The sequence below is a fragment of the Carettochelys insculpta genome, chromosome 2 (genome assembly GCF_033958435.1).
Source record: "Carettochelys insculpta isolate YL-2023 chromosome 2, ASM3395843v1, whole genome shotgun sequence".
NCBI classification, from domain to species: domain Eukaryota; kingdom Metazoa; phylum Chordata; order Testudines; family Carettochelyidae; genus Carettochelys; species Carettochelys insculpta.
The window spans coordinates 280,836,507-280,856,136 of record NC_134138.1 but is presented as its reverse complement, the minus strand read 5'-3'; the positions used below and the strand labels follow the sequence as shown (position 1 = coordinate 280,856,136).

Below are 19,630 nucleotides of genomic sequence, written 5' to 3'. Positions count from 1 at the left end.
CGGGGCAGGAAACCCTGGACTGCCTGGAGCTCTAAACCAAGTGGCCTGCCACAGCTCAAGGAGGGAAGGAGCGATTCCAACCCATCATCTACTAGTGGCCAAGACAGACCTGCGAAGAGGTTTCCAGGCCTGGGCCGAGGAAGGTGCCTGTGTGTCTGTGCAGGAAAGCAGCTTGTCCACTGGGAATGGCAAGTTGTCTCAGAGAAGCTGCTCCACCTTCTGTGTGTGTGTGGAGACCAGCCGGGGAGCTGGGACAAAGGAGAGAGTGTCTCCCATTGTCTGTCTGTGTTGAACAGCAGCAGCAGCCTGGGGAGAGAGCAGAGCCTGCATTTGGAAAAGGTGCCAATGAGGAAACTAGCCCATTGCCTGAGGAAGATTCCCCAGCCCGGGGTGGCTGGAGAGGGAACCCCAGGAAAGAGCATTCCAGGTGTGTCTCTGAATCCAGCCATGGGGGCTGGAGCAGAGGGAATGGCTCTGGGATGGGCAGTGGTGTCCCTGATAAGGACACTGGTCCTTGGTGCAAGAAAGGTGCTTCTGCTTCTGGGGAAGTGAATCCTTTGCCTGAGCCTGTGGGGGCTAGAGATGGTGCCAAGATCCCAGAGCTGGATCTGAGGGCAGCTGAAGCCCAGATGGGAAGTGGGCCTACCTCTGTGTCTCTCAGGGGGGATGATGCTTTAACTCGGTCTGATCCAGTTAGTATCATCAGGGAATCCCAGAGACCTGACAATTCTGGTACTTGTTCTTTGCCTGATGCTGAGGTGTTACTGAGAGGGGTGAGAGGACTCTGTCCCACCACAGTCATCCTCTCACCAGGACACAGGAAGAGAAGACTGGCAATGGAGTTAACGCTGACTGATGAAGATAAAGAAGCTGGTAGCAGAAGGGAGGAAAGGGATCCTAACCTTCTGTCCGGTGGTACTGGCTGTCTGCCTGGAAGGGGATTATGTGGGAATCTGCCTGATGGGCCAGAAGTGATCCTGGGTGAAGGTGAACCCCAGGAGCTGGTTGTGGCTCAAGGGAGCAGTGCCCCTGTGGAGCCAGACAGGGGTGAGTTGTTGTTTGGGGGAGCTCTTAAGGAAGAAAATTTCCCCAAAACTTTTCCTGACCCGTCTATGGGGACTGTCGAAAATGGGAGTGAGGTGAAGGAGAGCGAACAGGAAAGGTGCTTGTCTGTAAGAGCCAGAGCAGCCCTTTGCCTGGGGAGAAATTTGTTTCAGCTCCTCATGGCCAGGACCTGCCTGAGTGTGAAACCACTGGCTGTGCTCTGCAAGGGTCCAAAGCAGGCAGGGTAAAAGTTTCTCAGGAATTGGAAGTTGGTCCAAGTAAAGTAAAAACTAGCAGGTAATGTGAGCAGCCCTGTGAGAACCAAGAAAAACGGCTGCACAGCCAGTCTCTGTAGGATGCAGGAGAGGGCCAGCAATTCCCCATCTCCAGATGGTGGAAACACTTATATTCTCATACTGAATTCGAGTTCTGATTCCATGGGGGAGGCAGGAGTTGGAGGTGGAAGGACAAAGGAGCTTTGGGCCTGGTGGGCCAGTGAGAGATAAACAGGGATTCCTCCATGTGGATTCTGCGTCTGGGACTCACAAAACAACTTTCAAAAACTAGTTTGGTTTGTAAATTCCCAGGCTGGCTGGGAGGGGGCCGTCTCCCTAAGATCATCAATGGCCCAGCTCTTGTTAGAAGGGAGGGCACAGCCAGAGAGATCAGATTTCCACCCCAGGGGGCAAGGGAGAAGATTAGAACTTAATGGTGCACAAAAAGGTCTCAGCCATTTAGCCCCAAAATACCAGATTCTCAAGGAGGTTACACAAAGGTTGTGGTCTACCAAAGAGCAACGTAAATGTGCAGTTGCAATGGGTTTGTTCTGTTACTCACGCTGACTGCTGTAACCAAGGGGTGCTGCTACCAAAAGCTGTAGAATTGTACCATGTACTGAATGTTTGAAAAGAGCCATGTGACATGATGACATGGATGCAGAAGCATGAATTGTATGTTGAAGGAATCTGTAACTCTAAAATGTCACTGTTGTTCCCTGTAACTCGTCTTGCAACCTCTGACATGAGAAGGAACATTCCAAACCTATTGTGTGGCATGGAAGGGGAAACTGAGGCACACAACCATTGTGGTGATCTGGCTAAATGCCAAGGATGGAAGCATTTGTACCCTCCTTTACTGGACTGTAACTGAATTCCAGACATTGGCTGGAGCAGCTGTATGGACTGGTGGTCAAATGGGGCAGGGCCCAGACCACAAAAGACCTGTCTGATCTGCTGGTGCTGCAGCATCTGTATGGGCTCTGCCTGCCCGACTTGAGAACGTGGCTGACGGACTGGGGCCGAAGCAGGGAGACCGACCAACCTGAGGGAACTAAAGGGACTTGCCCGGCTGCATCACATGAAAAGGGCCAAGACCAAGCTCCTGACTTGGAGCCTCCCCCAGCAGGACTATGATGTGGAGGTGGTGCACATCGAGGGGAGAACAGAGGGTACAGCCAATGCCCTGTCACAAGGGGAGAGCCCCGAACTTCCCCAGGTCACCAGTTGAGTGACCCCGCTCAGTTCGGTCTGGAAGGGGGGAGAGATGTGATGGAGTGGGGGATACCTGTGTGTGTGTGTGAGTGGCTCACAGAGGGTGGGGGGCTCCTGCTGAGGGTAACCTTGACGACCAGGTAACACCTTTGTACTGCAGACAAAGGAGGAGGTGGAGCCTGAGGGGTTTGAATTGGAACTGGGAGTTGGAAGCAGTTAGTCTGGGCTGGGAGAGAGAGAGACAAAGGAGGGGGCAAGGCCCTGGCTCTGGGGGCCCCTCGGGGCCTCCTCTCCCCAACATGGACTTGACTGGCTGTTTCTGCCGGCTGCACTGACTCCTCTGTATGATGCTGTGCCCTGTTGTCTAATAAACCCGCTGTTCTCCTGCTGAGTGAGAGTCACTCCTGCCTGCAGATGGGGTGCAGAGCTTGGGGAAACCCAAACCCCATCACACAGCCTGGCTAAGGGGGCAGCTACACCCCAGAGGGGCACCCCTCGGGCTCCTCTCCCCAGGACGGGTTGGAATGACTGTCTCTGCTGGCTGTACTGACGTTTCTGTGCTGAGCCGGGCCTCTGTCGCCTCATAAACCTCCTGTTCTACCTGGTGAGTGAGAGTCACTCCTGCCTGTGGATGAGGCGCAGAGCTTGGGGACCCCTGACCCCATGACAGCTGGTGGCAGTGGTGGGATGCACTGCACCCACAGATGGGCTCCCAGCAGCGACTGACAGCGCAGGAGAAGGAAGGCGACTCACAAGAGGCAGGGGTGCTGGAGGCGGAACAAAGCGATTTTTGGGAATCTTGCGGCACTGCAGCTTTGGCCGGTGAGTCAGCACCCGGGGGGATGGCAGGGAAATGGATTAGACCCGACTCCTGAAGGCAGACCTTGCAGGGCTGTGCAGAGAGGGGCATGACTGTGGGGAAGGTGAACAAGGCCCCGCTGATTGCTCGATGGGAAGAGAATGGTCGATCCAGGAGGCCAGATCCCATCCCAGCAGGAAGCAGCTGGTCACCTCCTGGGAGTGGTTCGGATTCTCAGGCAGGAGGTGGGGCTGGACTCCTCCAGACAGATGCGGTGCCTGTCGGGTCACACTCTGCTAGCAGTGGTTCGTCCTGGGCAGAGTCCCCCACGACAGAGATGTGACGGCGGGAGATCCAGGGGCAATGACAGGAACTGGAAGAGGACAGAGAGAGAGAGCAGCAGCATGAGCGGACAGTGGCAAAGACGAGATGCCGAGAGGCCCAGGCTGCAGTGAGGGGGCAGAGGCCCAGGACTGGCAGTCACTTGGAGATGCCTGTGCTGGCCCAGTGTAAAGACTTGAGGTGGTTGGAATAACGGAGACTTGGTGGGACGATTCGCATAACTGCAGCACGGTCATGGAAGGGTATAAACTGTTCAGGAAGGACAGACGGGTAAGAAAAGGGGGAGTCGTCGCGCTCTATGTGAGGGAGCAGTGTGATTGCTCAGAGCTCCAGTACGAGGAAGGAGAAAATCCGGTTGAGTGTCTTTGGGTTAAACTCAGAGGTGGAAGTAACAGAGGTGACGTTGTAGTTGGTGTCTGTTACAGACGCCAGATCAGGGAGAGGAGATAGATGAGGTTTTCTTCAGGCAGCTTAGTGAAGCTTCCAAATCACAGGCCCTGGTTCTCATGGGAGACTTCAATCATCTGGACATTTGTTGGGAGACCAATACAGCAGCGCACAGACAATCCAGGAAGTTTTTGGAGAACGTTGGGGATAACTTCTTGGTACAAGTGCTGAAGGAACCGACCAGGGGCCATGCGCAACTTGACCTGCTGCTCACAAACAGGAAAGAACTAGTGAGAGAAATAGAAGTGGTGGGAAACCTGGGCTGCAGCGACCATAAGATGGTAGATTTTAGGATCTGGACAAACGTAAGAAAGGTGAGTAGCAACATACAGACCCTTGATTTCAGGAGAGCAGACTTCAACTCCCTGAGAGAACTGATAAGCAGGATCCCTTGGGAAAACGAAGATGAAGGGGAAAAGAGTTGAAGAGAACTGGCAGTATTTTAAAGAAGTGAAGGCACAGGAACAAACCATCCTGCTGCATCGTAAGAAATGCAAACATGGAAGGCAACCAGCTTGGCTTAACAGGGAAATCCTTAGTCAGCTTAAATTCAAAAAGGATGCATACAAGAAATGGAAACGGGGACAGCTGACTAAGGAGGAATATAAACATACGGCTGGAGAATGCCGGGCAGTAATCAGGAAAGCGAAAGCCCAAGTGGAACTGCAGCTGGCAAGGGATGTGAAGAGTAACAAGAAGGGTTTCTACAGGCATGTGAACAATAAACAGGTTATCGGAGAAGGTGTGGGGCCATTACTGGATGAGGGAGGTAACCTAGCAGCAGATGATGCAGGAAAAGCTGAAGAACTCAATGCTTTTTTTGTCTCAGTCTTCACAGACAAGGACAGTTCCCACACTACAGTGCTAGACAATGCAGTATGGGAAGGTGGGGCGCAGCCATCTGTGGGGAAGGAACAAGTTCTGAGCTGTCTAGAAAAACTAGATGTGCACAAATCCATGGGCCTGGATTTAATGTGCCCCAGGGTACTGAGGGAATTGGCAGAGGTCATTGCTGAGCCTTTGGCCATTACCTTTGAAGACTCTTGAAGATCAGGAGAGATCCCGGATGACTGGAAGAAGGCAAACGTAGTGCCCATCTGTAAAAAAGGAAAGAAGGACAATCCAGGGAACTATAGACCCATCAGCCTTACCTCAATCCCTGGGAAAATAATGGAGGGGATTCTCAAGGAATCCATTTTGAAGCACTTGGAAGAGGGGAAAGTGATCAAAAGTAGCCAACATGGATTCACCAGGGGCAAGTCCTGCCTCACCAATCTGATTAGCTTCTATGACGAGGTAACAGGCTCTGTGGACATGGGGAAGTCAGTGGATGTGACATACCTTGACTTTAGCAAAGCTTTTGATATGGTTTCCCACAATATTGTCGCCCATAAGTTAAGGAAATATAGATTGGATCCTTGGACTATAAGATGGAGAGAAAGCTGGCTTGATGGTTGGGCCCAACGGATAGTGGTCAATGGCTCGATATCTGGATGGCAGTTGGTTTCAAGCCGAGTGCCGCAAGGCTCGGTTCTGGGGCCGGTGTTGTTCAACATCTTTATTAATGACCTGGATGAGGGACTGGATTGCACCTTCAGCAAGTTTGCGAATGACACAAAACTAGGGGGAGAGGTAGATTCGTTGGAGGGTAGAGAGAAAATCCAGAGTGACCTGGATAAATTGGAGGACTGGGCCAAAAGAAATCTGCTGTGGTTCAACAAGGAAAGCTGCAGAGTCCTGCACCTGGGGCAGAAGAATCCCAAGCATTGTTATAGGCTGGGGACCGACTGGCTCAGCAGCAGTACAATGGAAAGGGATCTAGGGGGGTTATGGTGGATGAAAGGCTGGATATGAGTAAACAGTGTGTCCTTGTAGCCAAGAACGCTAACGGCACACTGGGGTGCATTAGGAGGAGCATTTCGAGTAGATCTAGAGAAGTGGTTGTTCCCCTCTATTCGGGAGTGGTGAGGCCACATCTGGAATATTGTGTCCAGTTTTGGGCCCCCCAGTATAAAAAGGGTGTGGATTTGCTGGAGCAGGTTCAGCGAAGGGCAACAAAAATGATTAAGGCTGTGTCTACACGTGCCCCAAACTTCGAAATGGCCATGCAAATAGCCATTTCGAAGTTTACTAATGAAGCGCTGAAATGCATATTCAGCGCTTCATTAGCATGAGGGCGGCAGCGGCGCTTCGAAATTGACGCTCCTTGCCGCCGCGCGGCGCGTCCAGATGGGGCTCCTTTTCGAAAGGACCCCGCCTGCTTCGAAGTCCCCTTATTCCCATGAGCTCATGGGAACATCTTTGCACTGAAGGTTTGGAAGGAGCCGTGTGACATGATGACATGGATGTAGAAGCATGAACTGTGTGTTGAAGGAGTTTGTAACTCTGACGTGTCACCGTTGCTCCCTGGAACTAGTCCTGCAACCTCTCACGTGAGCAGGAACATTGCAGACCTGTTCAGCTGATAGGAATAAGGGGATTTCGAAGTCTTCAGGGTCTTTTTAAAAAGTACCCCACGTGGACAAGCTCTGCACGAGCGAAACGTGGCACTTTCGAAGCGCCGCAGCCACCAGCATGCTAATGAGGTGCTGAATATTCATTTTAGCACCTCATTAGTATTCTCTGATTTGGCCATTAACACGACCATTTCAAAGTTTTGGCCAAGTGTGCCCACAGCCATTGTGTGGCACGGAAGGGGAAACTGAGGCACACAGCCATTTTGGTGGTCTGGCTAAATGCCGAGGGTGGAAGCATTTGTACCTTCCTTTAGTGGTCAGTGACTGAATTCCAGACATTGGCCAGAGCAGCTGTAGGGGCTGGTGGGCAGACAGGGCAGGGCCCAGACCAGAGAACTGTTTGATCTGCTGGTGCCGCAGCAGCTGTATGGGCTCTGCCTGCCTGACTTGAGAATGTGGCTGATGGACCAGAGACCGAAGCAGGGAGACCAAACCAACCTGAGGGAACTAAAGGGACTTGCCCAGCTGCATCACGTGAAAGGGGCCAATGCCAAGCTCCTGACTTGGAGCCTCCCCCAGCAGGATTACGACGTGGAGGTGGTGCACATCAAGGGGAGCACTGAGGGTACAGCCAATTCACGCAGGAAGGGCCCTGAACTTCGCCAGGTCACCGGCAGAGTGACCCCGCTCACTTTGGTCTGGAAGGGTGGAGAGAGAGAGAGAGAGAGAGAGAGAGAGAGAGAGAGAGAGAGAGAGTGAGTGAGTGTGTGTGTGTGTGTGTGTGTGTGTGTGTGTGTGTGTGTGTGAGGGGCTCACAGAGGTTGTGGGGCTCCTGCTGGGGGTAACCTGGCAACCAGGTGACACCTCTGGGCTGCAGACAAAGTGGGAGGTGGAGCCGGACGGGTTTGAATTGGAACTGGGAGTTGGAAGCAGTGAGTCTGGGCTGGGAGAGAGAGAGACAAAGGAGGGGGCCAGGCCCTGGCTCCGAGGGCCCCTTGGGGCCTCCTCTCCCCAACATGGCTGGGACTGGCTGTCTCTGCCGGCTGCACTGACTCCTCTGTACGACGCTGTGTCCTGTCAGCTAATAAACCCGCTGTTCTCCTGCTGAGCGAGACTCACTCCTGCCTGCGGCCGGGGGCAGAGCCCGGGGGCCCCCACACATGACAGCCGGCTCCACCTGGGGCCCAGGACCTCCAGGACTGAGGGACCACAGCCAAGCGCAGCGTCTCAGGGCTCTTCTCCCAGCTGCCCTCTCTCAGCCCTGGAGCAGAGTCTGTGCTCCCCAGGGCCACTGCCCCAGCCGCCCGCCCCAGGCCCTCCCGGGGCTACGGACCCTGCCCCAGCCGCCCGCCCCAAACCCTCCCGGGGCTACGGACCCTGCCCCAGCCGCCGCCCCAGGCCCTTCAGGGGCTACGGACCCTGCCCCAGCCGCCCGCCCCAGGCCCTCCCGGGGCTACGGACCCTGCCCCAGCCGCCCGCCCCAGGCCCTCCCGGGGCTACGGACCCTGCCCCAGCCGCCCGCCCCAAACCCTCCCGGGGCTACGGACCCTGCCCCAGCCGCCCGCCCCAGGCCCTCCCGGGGCTACGGACCCTGCCCCAGCCGCCCGCCCCAGGCCCTCCCGGGGCTACGGACCCTGCCCCAGCCGCCCGCCCCAGGCCCTCCCGGGGCTACGGACCCTGCCCCAGCCGCCCGCCCCAGGCCCTCCCGGGGCTACGGACCCTGCCCCAGCCGCCCGCCCCAGGCCCTCCCGGGGCTACGGACCCTGCCCCAGCCGCCCGCCCCAGGCCCTCCCGGGGCTACGGACCCTGCCCCAGCCGCCCGCCCCAAACCCTCCCGGGGCTACGGACCCTGCCCCAGCCGCCCGCCCCAGGCCCTCCCAGGTCTTAGAAAGCCAGACGCTTCCTCTCCTGCCTGTAGCCAGGCTGGTGAAGTCCCCACTCCCTCAGCCACATCCCTGAGTCACGACGAGCCATGGCCATACCATACATCAGAGCCCAGCAGCCCTCAGCACCAGGCTCCCCCAGCCCAAACTGCACAGCCCAGGGAGCTCCTGGCTCACCCAGCCAGGCCCTGCCATGACGAGACTCCCCTGCAGAGAGACAGCAGCAGGGCAGCCAAGAACCACACTCCTCGCATCACCCGGACAAGTGCTCTGTGCCGCGCTCCCCTGTACCAGCACAGCGCCGACCTCACCCGGTGCAGGGCACATCCCTCGGGCCGAGACAGGACCCCCAGGCCAGCGACGTGTCTCACCAGCTCCCTGAGCCCAGGGGCCTTCCAGCCCAGGTCGATGCCTGCCACGAGCTAGCCAGCCCCTCAGCAGAGCCAGTGGGGACCAGCAGGGGCTGGGATGTTGTTGTTGAGGGAAACCCCAGGCTGAAGGAACTGGGGGAGCTGGGGCAGAGCTGGGGGGACCCCAAGGCTGGGGACCCTGGGGGGGGCTGGGGCAGAGCTGGGGGGACCCCAAGGCTGGGGACCCTGGGGGGGGGCTGGGGCAGAGCTGGGGGGGACCCAAGGCTGGGGACCCTGGGGGGGGGCTGGGGCAGAGCTGGGGGGGACCCAAGGCTGGGGACCCTGGGGGGGGGCTGGGGCAGAGCTGGGGGGGACCCCAAGGCTGGGGACCCTGGGGGGGGCTGGGGCAGAGCTGGGGGGACCCCAAGGCTGGGGACCCTGGGGGGGGGCTGGGGCAGAGCTGGGGGGGACCCAAGGCTGGGGACCCTGGGGGGGGGCTGGGGCAGAGCTGGGGGGGACCCCAAGGCTGGGGGACCCTGGGGGGAGCTGAGGCTGGACGAGCAGGGGCTGCACCCCAGGGCTAGGAGCACCGCGGCATGCTGGGCAGAAGAGGGATGCAGGAAGCCTGGGACGCCGGCTGGACGAGCCGCGCATGCCCGTGGCTGGAGCCTCACCTGCCACCCCTGCACGGCCAGGGCTGTCCTGTGCTGCAGGAGCCCACCGTCTTAGGCAGGCCACACATGTGGGGCTGTCCCGCCCGTGCCCTGCGCCCAGGCAGGGACCCCGGGCGGGTGCGGCGTCGGCACACTCACCTGCAGAGGGACGCCCAGCTCCGCACAGGCGCAGGGGGGCAGCAGAGAGATGGGCCCAGCACCATTCCACCAGCCACTGAAACACCGACGGGACACCAGGGCGTTAAGTGCAGGATCAGCAGCGCCCCGGCGGGGGGACACTCGCCCCGTGTCACTGCCTCCCACACAGGACTGCCGGGAACCCGCACTCCCCACAGCATTCGGGGGGAGGACAGGCTGAGTCAGTGGGGCTCAGGGCATTGGCTGTCTCTGGGGGCAGCAGGAACTCGGGGTGCCGTCAGGGAACTGGCTGGTTTGGGGGGAGTGCGGGAACTCGGGGTGCCATCAGGGAACTGGCTGGCTCAGGGGGTGTGGGAACTCAGGGTGCTGTCAGGGAACTGGCTGGTTCTAGGGGGAGCGTGCGGGAACTCGAGCTGCTGTCAGGGAATTGGCTGGTTCTCGGGGGGGTGCGGGAACTCAGGGTGCTGTCAGGGAACTGGTTGGTTCTGGGGGGGGGTGCAGGAACTCGAGGTGCTGTCAGGGAACTGGCTGGTTCTGGGGGGGGTGCGGGAACTCGGGGTGCTGTCAGGGAACTGGCTGGCTCGGGGGGGGTGGGAACTCAGGGTGCTGTCAGGGAACTGGCTGGTTCTGGGGGGGGTGCAGAAACTCGGGGTGCCATCAGTGAACTGGCTCATTCTGGGGGTGTGTGGAAACTCAGGGTGCCATCAGGGAACTGGCTGGTTCGGGCGGGTGCAGGAACTGGCTGGCTCGGGGGGTGCAGGAACTCGGAGTGCCATCAGGGAACTGGCTGGTTCTGGGGGGTGCGGGAACTCGGGGTGCTGTCATGGAACTGGCTGGCTCTGGGGGGGTGAGGGAACTCGGGGTGGCGTCAGGGAACTGGCTGGCTCTGGGGAGGTGCGGGAACTCGGGGTGCTGTCAGGGAACTGGCTGCTGTCAGGGAACTGGCTGGCTCTGGGGGGGTGTGGGAAGTCAGGGTGCCGTCAGGGAACTGGCTGGTTCTGGCAGGGTGCTGGAACTCGGGGTGCCGTCAGGGAACTGGCTGGTTCTGTGGGGTGCGGGAACTCGGGGTGGCGTCAGGGAACTGGCTGGCTCTGGGGGGGGTGCGGGAACTCGGGGTGCCGCCAGGGAATTGGCTGGCTCTGGGGGTGGGGTGCGGGAACTTGGGGTGCCGCCAGGGAACTGGCTGGCTCTGGGGTGGGGGTGCGGGAACTCGGGGTGCCGTCAGGGAAGTGGCTGGCTCGGGGGGATGGTGCGGGAACTCGGGGTGCCGTCAGGGAAGTGGCTGGCTCTGGGGCGGGGTGCGGGAACTCGGGGTGCCGTCAGGGAAGTGGCTGGCTCTGGGGGGGGCTGCGGGAACTCGGGGTGCCGTCAGGGAAGTGGCTGGCTCTGGGGCGGGGTGCGGGAACTCGGGGTGCCGTCAGGGAAGTGGCTGGCTCTGGGGCGGGGTGCGGGAACTCGGGGTGCCGTCAGGGAAGTGGCTGGCTCTGGGGGGCGGGGGGGCGGGAACTCGGGGTGCCGTCAGGGAAGTGGCTGGCTCTGGGGGGGGGTGCGGGAACTCGGGGTGCCGTCAGGGAAGTGGCTGGCTCTGGGGGGGGCTGCGGGAACTCAGGGTGCCGTCAGGGAAGTGGCTGGCTCTGGGGGGGGGGTGCGGGAACTCGGGGTGCCGTCAGGGAAGTGGCTGGCTCTGGGGGGGGGGGTGCGGGAACTCGGGGTGCCGTCAGGGAAGTGGCTGGCTCTGGGGGGGGTGCGGGAACTCGGGGTGCCGTCAGGGAAGTGGCTGGCTCTGGGGCGGGGTGCGGGAACTCGGGGTGCCGTCAGGGAAGTGGCTGGCTCTGGGGGGGGTGCGGGAACTCGGGGTGCCGTCAGGGAAGTGGCTGGCTCTGGGGTGGGGGTGCGGGAACTCGGGGTGCCGTCAGGGAAGTGGCTGGCTCTGGGGGGGGGTGCGGGAACTCGGGGTGCCGTCAGGGAAGTGGCTGGCTCTGGGGGGCGGGGGGGCGGGAACTCGGGGTGCCGTCAGGGAAGTGGCTGGCTCTGGGGGGGGGGTGCGGGAACTCGGGGTGCCGTCAGGGAAGTGGCTGGCTCTGGGGGGGGCTGCGGGAACTCGGGGTGCCGTCAGGGAAGTGGCTGGCTCTGGGGCGGGGTGCGGGAACTTGGGGTGCCGTCAGGGAAGTGGCTGGCTCTGGGGGGGGCTGCGGGAACTCGGGGTGCCGTCAGGGAAGTGGCTGGCTCTGGGGGGGGCTGCGGGAACTCGGGGTGCCGTCAGGGAAGTGGCTGGCTCCAGGCGGCACAGGGACCCACTCCAGAGCACCAGGTGCAGGGAGCGCCACAGGTTCCAGGCTTGCCTGCTGAGGCTGGTCACAGAGGGTCTCTGGACGCAAAGCCTCCCGGGCCAGGCCCTGGCTCCCAGATGCCCTGCTTCAAAGTGGGAACGGCTGTAATGTCCAACAAAGTCCGCGTGTGCCTCAGTTTCCCTCACCCGCCACAAGGCTGCGGGGGCGGGAGGAGGGGGGATGATGTTTGCTCCCAGCACCGGTCTGCTGGAACAAAGAGCCGTGAAGGACCTGGTCTGACCCGCCCCGGCTCCCCTCTCTCCCCGGGAGCGAGAGACAAGGGCAGCTGGCAGGGAGGTGGGAGGAGATCCTGGCTGAGGTACAAAGGCCTGAGGGCAGAGCGCTGGTGTCTCCCTGGAGAGCCGCCCCAGGGAGCCAGAGAGCCAGAACCGGGGGCCCCGGCAGCTTGGCCAGTGCATGGGGCTGAGCAGGATGGTAACCGCTCTGTGCTGACCCAGGGCGGCCGATGCCACGCGCCAGGGGCCGGCGAACCCGCCCGGGCAGCAACCGTGGCAGAGATGAGTCTCTGCCAAGAGCCTGGCCCTGCTGGGCCCAGCTGAGGAGCAGCCATGGGTGCTAGCGCCGCAGAGGTGGTCTCTGCCAGGCATGCGGGAGACTGGTGCGACCCCGGGGGCTCTGCCACTCTGGAGGGCTCCTCGGTCAGACTGCTGCCAAGCTGGAGACGTAGCACCAGTCCTGGGGGTACACGCCCCCCGCCCTCCACGCCCCCAGCCCAGCTTCCGACCCACGGCCAGAGACCTGGCCCTAGAGTCCACAACTGTGCCCCAGGGAGGAGGAGGAGGAGCCCCAGAGCTGCACCAGCGGCTCTGCACCCGGGGGCTGTCGGCATGTGCAGCTGTCAGCCACAGCCTGGCACTCGCGTCCCCTGGCGGGAGCGCTGCTTCTCAGCACTTCGTGCCCCTCCCTGCCGCGAGGGGCTTTGCCAGCAAGAGGGCGTCGTTCCTGGGGACCGGGGGCGGGAGCAGCCGGGAAGGACACACGCCTTGTCCACCGAGAAGGCGCGTGGGCATCCCCAGGGAGTCCCCTTCAGCTGGGTCACAGGCAAAGAAAGCTGGTACCAGCAGGCACCAGGCGGGGGGCTTGCTGCTGCTCCGTCTGGAAACCCCGGTGTGGTGTGAGACAGCGAGGGACCGATGCAATGAGCTGGGTGGAGCAGAACGGGGCAGCCAGCAGCAGAGAAGGGGAGAGTGGTCCAGGCAAGAGATGCTCGGAGCAGGCACCTGTCTGAGCAGCAGGGAGAGGCCAGGAGCCAGGCAGAGAGGGGACAGGGAGGCCAGGAGCTGCCGGGGGGAGACCTGCGCTGGACAAGGCAGCACAGAGCGGCAGCGGCCGGCCAGGGAGGGCAGCCAGAGCCTGGGAGCAGAGCAGCCCGGAAACGAGCAGACAGGAAGAGGAGGGAGTCAGTGGCGGGTGCAGGAGCAGTGCAGCGGGAGTAGGGGCCCGGAGGGGCAGCAAGGCCCAGGCAGCGGGAGGAGGCCAGGCTGGAGGGCAGAGCAGGGACGGGTCGCGGTTACATGCAGACTGGGCACATGTGGGAGGAGGAGGAGAAAGCAAGTGCCTGGGAGTTAGCGATAAGGTTCCTACAGCCGAGGGGCAGCCAGCGGGCAGTGCCAGGGGACAGCCAGGGGGCGGGTGGGCGGTGCCGGGGGGCAGCCAGCTGGCAGAGGCTGGCGTGCAACGACACAGGCAGGGCTGGAGCGGATGCCCGCTGCGCCGGCCATTCGGAGCAGGGCCGTGATCGGGGGCAGTCAGGACCGCACCTGCGCAATTCCCACCACCAGCCCCTCCCTGGAGGGTGTGGGGAGACTCACCTCCCACGGGCGGCAGGGCCGAGGGGCCTCCAGCGGGGAACCACCGAGGGGTCCTGCTCCGGCGGGGCAGGGCGGGGAGGCGGCACCGTCTTCCTCTTCCTGCAGAGGATGAGCAGGCTGCTGGAGTTGCGCAAGAGCCCCATCCCCCGGGGCAGCTGCCTCCCGGCCATGCACCTGCCCCGGCCCAGCCCCCGGGGGAGCCCAGACTCTCGAGCCCCTTGCTCAGGGCCACTGCAAGCGGCTCCCTGCCCACACGCCAGCAGCTCTGGGGAAACCGAGGCAGGAACCCGGCAATCTCCTTCGCTTCTCTTCCTTGCCAACACCGCCCCCTCCGAGGGCAATTTCTGCAGCCGGCCCCAACCTCTGCCAGCCTCCGCACCTGCTGGGCCCACACCCAGCACCCAGCCTCTGCCGGCCTCCACGCCTGCTGGGCCCACACCCGGCACCCAGCCTCTACCGGCCTCCGCACCTGCTGGGCCCACACCCGGCACCCAGCCTCTGCCGGCCTCCACGCCTGCTGGGCCCACACCCGGCACCCAGCCTCTACCGGCCTCCGCACCTGCTGGGCCCACACCCGGCACCCAGCCTCTACCGGCCTCCGCACCTGCTGGGCCCACTCCCAGCACCCAGCAACCAGCCTCTGCCGGCCTCCACGCCTGCTGGGCCCACACCCGGCACCCGGCACCCAGCCTCTGCCGGCCTCCACGCCTGCTGGGCCCACTCCCGGCACCCGGCACCCAGCCTCTGCCGGCCTCCACGCCTGCTGGGCCCACACCCAGCACCCGGCACCCAGCCTCTGCCGGCCTCCGCACCTGCTGGGCCCACACCCAGCACCCGGCACCCAGCCTCTGCCGGCCTCCACGCCTGCTGGGCCCACACCCGGCACCCAGCCTCTGCCAGCCTCCACGCCTGCTGGGCCCACACCCAGCACCCGGCACCCAGCCTCTGCCGGCCTCCGCACCTGCTGGGCCCACTCCCGGCACCCGGCACCCAGCCTCTGCCAGCCTCCACGCCTGCTGGGCCCACACCCGGCACCCAGCCTCTGCCAGCCTCCACGCCTGCTGGGCCCACTCCCGGCACCCGGCACCCAGCCTCTACCGGCCTCCGCACCTGCTGGGCCCACACCCAGCACCCAGCCTCTGCCAGCCTCCACGCCTGCTGGGCCCACACCCAGCACCCGGCACCCAGCCTCTACCGGCCTCCGCACCTGCTGGGCCCACTCCCGGCACCCGGCACCCAGCCTCTGCCAGCGTCCACGCCTGCTGGGCCCACACCCAGCACCCGGCACCCAGCCTCTGCCGGCCTCCGCACCTGCTGGGCCCACACCCAGCACCCGGCACCCAGCCTCTACCGGCCTCCGCACCTGCTGGGCCCACTCCCGGCACCCGGCACCCAGCCTCTGCCAGCTTCCACGCCTGCTGGGCCCACACCCGGCACCCAGCCTCTGCCGCCTTCCGCGCCTGCTGGGACCACAACTGGCACCCGGCACCCAGCCTCTGCTGGCCTCCGCATCTGCTGGGCCCGGGCCCACACCCGGCACCTGGCACCCAGCCTCTGCCAGCCTCCGCACCTGCTGGGCCCACACCCAGCACCCGGCACCCAGCCTCTGCCGGCCTCCGCACCTGCTGGTTCCAGACCCAGCACCCGGCACCCAGCCTCTGCTGTCCTCCGCACCTGCTGGGCCCACACCCGGCACCCAGCCTCTACCGGCCTCCGCACCTGCTGGGCCTACACCTGACAACCGGCCTCTGCCAGCCTCTACACCTGCTGGGACCACACCCAGCACCCAGCCTCTGCCACCCTCTGCACCTGCTGGGCCCACACCCAGCACCCAGCCTGTGCCGCCCTCCGCACCTGCTGGGCCCACACCCGGCACCCAGCCTCTGCCACCCTCTGCACCTGCTGGGCCCACACCCGGCACCCAGCCTCTGCCACCCTCTGCACCTGCTGGGCCCACACCCGGCACCCAGCCTCTGCCGCCCTCCGCACCTGCTGGGCCCACACCCGGCACCCAAACACCGCTGGGCTCTGCACCTACTGGGCTCACACCTGGCACCCTAAGGACGCCGGGCTCTGCACCCGTTGGGCCCTGGCCCGGCACTCAGCCCCCACCCAGATCTGTACCTACTGGGCACACGCACTGCATGTCCGGGGCACAAAGCCCAGCCCCCCGGGAGCTGCCCCACACACACACACAATCAGCACCTCTGGCCACACACACCCAGAGGCCCTGGGTGAGCACGGGTGTCTGGCACCACTCTGCCCTACGTCCCTGACTCCCTCCACCTCATTGCACAGCCCTGCTCTGCCCCACGTCCCCGACTCCCCCCGCCCCACTGCACAGCCCTGCTCTGCCCCACGTTCCCGACTCCCCCCGCCCCACTGCACAGCCCTGCTCTGCCCCACGTCCCCGACTCCCCCCGCCCCACTGCACAGCCCTGCTCTGCCCCACGTCCCCGACTCCCCCCGCCCCCATGCACAGCCCTGCTCTGCCCCACGTCCCCGACTCCCCCCGCCCCACTGCACAGCCCTGCTCTGCCCCACGTCCCCGACTCCCCCCGCCCCACTGCACAGCCCTGCTTTGCCCCACGTCCCCGACTCCCCCCGCCCCACTGCACAGCCCTGCTCTGCCCCACGTCCCCGACTCCCCCCGCCCCCATGCACAGCCCTGCTCTGCCCCACGTCCCCGACTCCCCCTGCCCCACTGCACAGCCCTGCTCTGCCCCACGTCCCCGACTCCCCCTGCCCAGCCCTGCTCTGCCCCACGTCCCCGACTCCCCCTGCACAACACTGCTCTGCCCCACGTCCCCGACTCCCCCTGCCCCACTGCACAGCCCTGCTCTGCCCCACGTCCCCAACTCCCCCTGCCCCACTGCACAGCCCTGCTCTGCCCCACGTCCCCAACTCCCCCTGCCCCACTGCACAGCCCTGCTCTGCCCCACGTCCCCAACTCCCCCTGCCCCACTGCACAGCCCTGCTCTGCCCCACGTCCCCGACTCCCCCCGCCCCCATGCACAGCCCTGCTCTGCCCCACGTCCCCGACTCCCCCCGCCCCACTGCACAGCCCTGCTCTGCCCCACGTCCCCAACTCCCCCTGCCCCACTGCACAGCCCTGCTCTGCCCCACGTCCCCAACTCCCCCTGCCCCACTGCACAGCCCTGCTATGCCCCACGTCCCCAACTCCCCCTGCCCCACTGCACAGCCCTGCTCTGCCCCACGTCCCCAACTCCCCCTGCCCCACTGCACAACACTGCTCTGCCCCACGTCCCCGACTCCCCCCATCCCACTGCACAGCCCTGCTCTGCCCCACGTCCCCGACTCCCCCTGCCCCCCTGCACAGCCCACCTCCCACCAATCGCTCATTATCCTCCCTCTGCCCCCCCCCAAGGCCCCTCCTTGCTCTCCCCCTTCGGACTTCTGTACCCCCGGCCTGACCCCCACCCACTCCTCCACGCAGAGCTCGACCCGACCCCCACCGCGCGCATCGGGGCCGCGCTTCCCGCACGTGCACGCGCCACTGCCCGCGCGCGGAGCTCTCTCCAGCCACCACTTACCGGAGTCGGCTCCACCTCCGCGCGCGCCCGAGGCCGGGGGCGGGGCCGCGGATGGGTGAGCGTGCGCGCCCCCGAGACGCCCAGCGCTGAGCCCTCCACGTGTCAGGAGTGAGCGCGCTCCCGGCCCCATCGCCCCCCCGCCCCATACAGACCCCCAACACCCGTCACTGCTACCCCATCGCCCCCCGCCCCACACAGACCCCCAACACCCCCACTGCTACCCCATCGCCCCCCGCCCCACACAGACCCCCAACACCCCCCACTGCTACCCCATCGCCCCCCGCCCCATACAGACCCCCAACACCCCCCACTGCTACCCCATCGCCCCCCCGCCCCACACAGACCCCCAACACCCGTCACTGCTACCCCATCGCCCCCCGCCCCACACAGACCCCCAACACCCCCACTGCTACCCCATCGCCCCCCGCCCCATACAGACCCCCAACACCCCCCACTGCTACCCCATCGCCCCCACGCCCCATACAGACCCCCAACACCCCCACTGCTACCCCATCGCCCCCCCGCCCCACACAGACCCCCAACACCCCCCACTGCTACCCCATCGCCTTCCCGCCCCACACAGACCCCCAACACTCCCCACTGCTACCCCATCGCCCCCCCGCCCCACACAGACCCCCAACACTCCCCACTGCTACCCCATCGCCCCCCCGCCCCACACAGACCCCCAACACCCCCCACTGCTACCCCATCGCCTTCCCGCCCCACACAGACCCCCAACACTCCCCACTGCTACCCCATCGCCCCCCCGCCCCACACAGACCCCCAACACCCGTCACTGCTACCCCATCGCCCCCCGCCCCACACAGACCCCCAACACCCGTCACTGCTACCCCATCGCCCCCCGCCCCACACAGACCCCCAACACCCCCACTGCTACCCCATCGCCCCCCGCCCCATACAGACCCCCAACACCCCCCACTGCTACCCCATCGCCCCCCGCCCCATACAGACCCCCAACACCCCCCACTGCTACCCCATCGCCTTCCCGCCCCACACAGACCCCCAACACTCCCCACTGCTACCCCATCGCCCCCCCGCCCCACACAGACCCCCAACACCCGTCACTGCTACCCCATCGCCCCCCGCCCCACACAGACCCCCAACACCCCCACTGCTACCCCATCGCCCCCCGCCCCATACAGACCCCCAACACCCGTCACTGCTACCCCATCGCCCCCCCGCCCCACACAGACCCCCAACACCCGTCACTGCTACCCCATCGCCTCCCGCCCCACACAGACCCCCAACACCCCCACTGCTACCCCATCGCCCCCCGCCCCATACAGACCCCCAACACCCGTCACTGCTACCCCATCGCCCCCCCGCCCCACACAGACCCCCAACACCCGTCACTGCTACCCCATCACCCCCCCACCCCATACAGACCCCCATCACCTCTCACTGCTACCCCATCGCCCCCCCGCCCCATACAGACCCCCATCACCCGTCACTGCTACCCCATCGCCTTCCCGCCCCACACAGACCCCCAACACTCCCCACTGCTACCCCATCGCCCCCCGCCCCATACAGACCCCCATCGCCCCCGCCCCACACAGACCCCCATCACCCGTCACTGCTACCCCATCGCCTCCCCGCCCCATACAGACCCCCAACACTCCCCACTGCTACCCCATCGCCTCCCGCCCCATACAGAGCCTCAACACCCCTCACTTCTACCCCATCGCCCCCCGCCCCATACAGACCCCCAACACTCCCCACTACTACCCCATCGCCTCCCGCCCCATACAGAGCCTCAACACCCCTCACTTCTACCCCATCGCCCCCTGCCCCATACAGACCCCCAACACCTCCCACTGCTACCCCACGGCCCCCCCACCCCATACAGACCCCCATCACCCGTCACTGCTACCCCATCGCCCCCCCCGCCCCATACAGACCCCCATCACCTCTCACTGCTACCCCATTGCCCCCCCGCCCCATACAGACCCCCATCACCCGTCACTGCTACCCCATCGCCCCCCCCGCCCTATACAGACCCCCATCACCTCTCACTGCTACCCCATCGCCCCCCCGCCCCATACAGACCCCCATCACCCGTCACTGCTACCCCATCGCCTCCCCGCCCCATACAGACCCCCAACACTCCCCACTACTACCCCATCGCCTCCCGCCCCATACAGAGCCTCAACACCCCTCACTTCTACCCCATCGCCCCCTGCCCCATACAGACCCCCAACACCTCCCACTGCTACCCCACAGCCCCCCCACCCCATACAGACCCCCAACACCCCTCACTGCTACCCCATCGC

At 64.2% G+C, this 19,630-nt stretch overlaps 1 protein-coding gene across 6 annotated transcripts in view; it reads right to left on the bottom strand.

Annotated features, from left to right (window-relative positions):
• Positions 1–17,358, bottom strand: part of SLC4A2 (solute carrier family 4 member 2) — a 131,309-nt gene extending 113,951 nt beyond the window's left edge. For 2 of the 6 annotated variants that reach the window (XM_074985386.1, XM_074985392.1), the window contains exons 1-3: positions 17,340–17,356; positions 13,786–13,884; positions 9,624–9,699 (exon numbers count right to left, since the gene is read on the bottom strand). The gene's annotated coding sequence lies outside the window, so the exon portion shown is untranslated. Of the gene's footprint in view, positions 1–5,153; positions 5,220–7,076; positions 7,277–9,623; positions 9,700–13,785; positions 13,885–15,990; positions 16,008–17,261; positions 17,281–17,339 lie in introns of those variants that run through there. The other 4 variants (XM_074985390.1, XM_074985395.1, XM_074985388.1 and 1 more) reach the window with 4 other exon arrangements.
• Between the last annotated feature and the right edge of the window lie 2,272 nt (positions 17,359–19,630).